Raw genomic sequence first — 5,000 nt, 5'->3', positions numbered from 1 at the left:
CTCTTCAAAGGTCCTGATCTGTCTGACGTTAGACGATTTCTTTCCGTTTAGAGGTAGGCACCGTAGTGAAGGATTAAAATGTCTTAAAATAACCTGATTGACGCAATTTTTCTTTTTCTTTTTCGTTTTTTTTTTTTTTTGGGGGGGGGAGGATAGTCTCACCACTTTAGCTGAGGGATTAGATCGAAAGTAGAGACTTGTCTTCTGGTGTACATAACTTATGAAAAGTCAAGTGTTGTAAATGAACTTCGAGAAACGATTGCGGAAATGTGATTCTACTTGAAAAATATATAATTTAGGTTGCGACCTAAACATTCACCTTTGCCCCATGTGCTTAGACAGTAAGGGCAAGTGGCTTTCTCTTTAACCTCTTGAAATCGGATCCGGGTCCACGAAAATAGATCATTCCTCAATGCACACTAAAAAGAAATGCACGAAGTAAACCCGGGCGTTGTTTATCTACGACTAAGACCTTGAGTCACATTTACCCCATATGTACGGGCAGCCAGGGTATCGTCCTTGGACTGGAAGCTTAGTTTGCGTGGTGCAATATGCGACTGGAACCACGGGCACTCTGCGCGTTCCAGAACCTATCCCGATTTCCATCTTTCGTCATAGTTGGCACTTTACCTTCGGGTGGCGGAAGACGGGGGTTAAATATTCAGCAGCGAAAATTATATTTGCATAGTTGAGACCCTAATATCGTTCGAGATTTGCTTGAGAGTGAAGTATAAACTCCGCCTCAAATTGGTTTTCTTCCCCTGAAGCCAGGTGCCTTCCTTCTTGTATAATTGAGTGCAGACGAAAATCAGACCACTCACCCATCTGACGGGTGACCTCGCTTGGGACAAGGTGCCTTCGCTGACCATCCCCACCCACCCATCCCACAACACCTTTGTCATTCCAAGTTCGCCGGTCTTCTGAACAAAACCGTCTGGTCTTGGTCTGAAAAATAGAATCATTTTGTTGAATGGAGCTCAACTGAAAATGGGTCTCGTTCGATCATTGTTTCACATTTATCCCGATTTCAACCTCCATATTGCCAGAATAAAACCACTTGTGTTGGACTGAGTTCAATGAACGAAATACAACAGCCTGCTAAAGTAACTACGGTACAGTTCTAGCACCTTTGTTTTCCTTATTATTTTTCGCTGTAGTCCTATTGTACCTTACAATTTCAATGTCAGCTTCTGCACTTGGCGAGGAACGGGACTTTACACCAGTAAGCTCTCAGCTTTCCGCCCAACCCGTGTCGTCGGCGGCGGGTCGAGAACAGATGAACCGAACTATTTGAGACACAGCGAAGGCGTTGCGAGGAGTCAAGTTGCAGGACCGGTCTATCCACAAGGGACCTATACAGCCTGTCTACCTCACCACGGCAGCCTAATCCGGCGTGGGAAGGTTGTTTACATGGCGCGGAGTGCATGAGGTGTTTAGTGTGTCTTACGTAACTGGATCAGTCGACCAGGTGACAACCAATCAGAGATGTCGTTGGCACTTGCTGACGTCATAAATTCCTTAGCTCCATGCCCGGACAGCGACCGAGGCTGAAGGCTGGAGGGAGTTCCTGTCGGGCCGCTTGGGTAGACTTCCTGTAGGTCTTCATAGCTTCCAATAACTTGGGGGTATTTGCTCGTAAATACTCTGTATAAAGAAGTGAAAGCGATATCAAAATTGATGTGTATAGTTTGGGCAAAAATCTAATATACAGTATTAAGATAATTATACAAAATAGGTAGAAAAAAGAACTTGGGCTTTTTCTTTACATCTTTGCCCAATAAAAGGATACAGTTGGAATTATTGTAGCAGTGAGTGTAGCCTAAAACTAGTGTAATCAGCTCGAGCAGACTGATTATATGTTAGCATTGAAACATAACACTGGTTAAGTGCACCTCTGAGAGAAGTTGGGAACCCATGAGAGTGTGACTCAGAATTGGCTTGATCGCTCAATATCCTCTTGAAGAAGAAGCGTTCTTCCTGAGCTGCATAAAACAGCCTGTTTTTGGATAGAATAGAATATATAGATACGCCACAGTATTGAAGGGGACAAGACTTAAGGAAAGAGTTAGTGGCAACATTGCTTTACAAGGGAGGATGTGGTGGCAACGCAACCTCCCAATGAACGTCAGTGATAATGAGTCAAAGGGGCAATTGTTGAGAGCAAGGAGGGTTCCCAGGGACCACATCAGATGGCGGCATTACACCAGGGCAGATGTTAGTGACAGAGATACTTTAAAACAAGTGCCTGAAGGACCGTCTTTACGAATAGCAACTTCTTAATGATAGTAATGTCATGTGTTCAAGGGAATGAAAAGGTGTTCAAGTGGATCAAAGGCTTTAACAAGGGTAATGCAAACAAGGTCATCATATTAAGACAACAGGGTAGTAATGGATTTAAACTGGACAAATTTAGATTTAAGAAGGAAATAGGCAAGAATTGGTTTACTAATAGGGTGGTCAACGAATGAAATAGACTTAGTAACCATGTAGTGAGCGCTGAAACTATCAGATGTTTTAAGAAGCTGTTAGACAACTTTATGGATGGGGATGACAGGCGGTGATGGATATGGAACTGCTTAATGTTGGCCTTATGGTCTCTTGCAATCTCCTTCATTCTTATGTTCTTATCGAAGATGAAAATGGGACATAGACCCTCACATGTCAGGCAATAGGACAAACAATCGGCTCCTGCGGGTGGTGGACGACGAAGAGGATTATCGCCCCCTCACCTGTTTTCCAAGCTCAACAACATCCATGTTTGACCCTTGCACATGGACAACCGCCCTGGAGCCCTGAAAATGGGCGACCGCTTGTTATCCTTGCGAGTGAACAACCGCCTTCAGAAACTCACGTTATCAGAACTCCGGCAGCGCTGATAAACGATGCAGGAACCCCAGAGAGGTTCCAGTGGATAAGCAAGACAAAGTACCGGCGAAGTAAGATATACTAAGAGGCAATACCAGGAGGACAGGACATACATGACCGTGAGAATTACGCAGTGGCAGATAAATAACTGGTCTCCGATTTTGGGAGGAAGGCGGGACGGGGGGTGGGGGGGGAGGATATGTCTATTTTAATTCTCCTCACCTTCCTCATCCTCATCCTCCTACACATCCTCCTCCTCCATCAGTTTTCCCTTTCCCCTCTTTTTCTCTCTCCTCCCTTTTCCCTCGTTTCTCCTTATCCTCCTACTCTTTTTCTTTCTCTTCCTCCTCTTCTTCCTCTTTCTTTTCATTTTCCTTAGTGCCTCCCTCCTTCTCATTCTTCTCCCACATAGCTTCATTCTCGTTCAGTTTCCCTTTTCCCCTCTTTTTCTTCTGCCTCTTCCCTCTTTCCTCATTTCTCCTTATCCTCCCCCTCTTTTTCTTTCTCTTCATTCTTCTCAGTCTCCCCCTCCATCTTATTTTCCATTCAATTTTTCCTTCTTCTCCCCATTCTCCCCTCTTCTTCCTCCTGCTCCTGCTTTTCTCGTTTCTCCTCATCCTCCTTATCTTTTTCTTTCTATCCCTCTCTTCTTCCTTCTTGTCTTCATTCTCCCTATTCTCCTCCCCTCCTATGCTTTCTCTTTCTACCCTTCTTCTTCCTCTTCTTCCCAAAGAGGTCTCGATTGAGAGACAATCTTTATTCATGGATTGCTACAGCCTGTTACAAACAGACTGCAGAAGCACGCAAACACTGTGTCAGGTTTTAATGTCTATAAGGGTACAAGCTTAGAGATTGTTGATAGTGTTTCGATTTTGAACTCCTTCGCTTCCGATGCTATGACTTTATCATCAATATACATACAATCAATAAATTGCCATCGTGACAGAGAAAGATAATAAGGCCCTGTTCATACCAGCGGTACCACATAGTCAAGGAGAAGATGCGCCGTTGTGTGTGTGAACGCCTTAATTGACTTACACTGTAACTGAACCGCCGCGGTTCAGACCGTTCTCCTTAGCTACCGCGGAGAAAAATTCCACGGAGGCGACCAAGGTGGCAGACAGAATAAAAACAAATCCGTAACATGCTAAAGAAGGTGTTAAATCATAAGAATAAAATGTGCACTTGGCCAGAAAATTACATTTCAGTTTGTGTTTTGTCAAAGAAATGAACAAACATCCTGCTGAGGGACAAAATAGAGAATCTAGCAGGCGTGGCAGAGGGGAGGCCTTCTTTCAGCCGTGGGACTTCAAATGACTTGTATGATTAGATATATTATAATGTGTTACGTAGTGAAGCCAAGGACTCGAACCCAGCTTAGACGTAACAAGTGAACAGTGAATGTGTATGTAATTGGTAATTGCCGACATGTCTATTAAAGAAACACCAAATGTGAAGACAGAACCTTTATTAGTACGCCGTTTCGCTTTATCAAGCACATGACTATGGTACAATTTTTTTTTTAATCTCAGATACTGTATGTGTTTTCACATGGCATTTCTTTTTATATATTTTATAATGCAAACGATAAGGCTGAAATGAGACAAAGATCTGAAATCATGGATAATCCATTCACAGGATGCAAAGGTAAAAGGGGATAAGAGTAATGTAAGTTAAGACGTATCTATTTTCAACACCTGTTTCCCTTGTACCACACCTAGAAATAGTGTCATTGTATACGTCACTCCGTGTTTGCGCGCCAGACCGGGAGGTGCTGCGTCCAGAGGACATTTGCGCTTTGCTTCCTGGCGGAAAAGGACGAATATTTTTCACCACCGTGAAGATTCTTCACAACACTCAGCGCGCCGGACCTAATCCTTCCGTGTTAAAGTACACGTTTACCTTGGACAAATTTCAAAATTATGTTTGTTTGTGTATCTATGTACGAAATATGCATAGAGGTACTAAAATGTTCATTGCGCATGTACTGTTCTCTGTGTAAACGGAGTAGAAGAAAGAATGTTTTGATGACATCACAAAAACTAGCAGTGTGTGGAGATCTAATTGAGGATCACGTGTAATAACTGTGAAGGAACAACGTCAAAATCTTTGAGGTTGCTTTTGTCCAATGGGAC

This window comes from Oratosquilla oratoria, chromosome 36 (assembly GCF_046742065.1).
Source record: "Oratosquilla oratoria isolate Oo_2021 chromosome 36, ASM4674206v1, whole genome shotgun sequence".
NCBI classification, from domain to species: domain Eukaryota; kingdom Metazoa; phylum Arthropoda; class Malacostraca; order Stomatopoda; family Squillidae; genus Oratosquilla; species Oratosquilla oratoria.
This window is presented reverse-complemented; position numbering follows the sequence as displayed.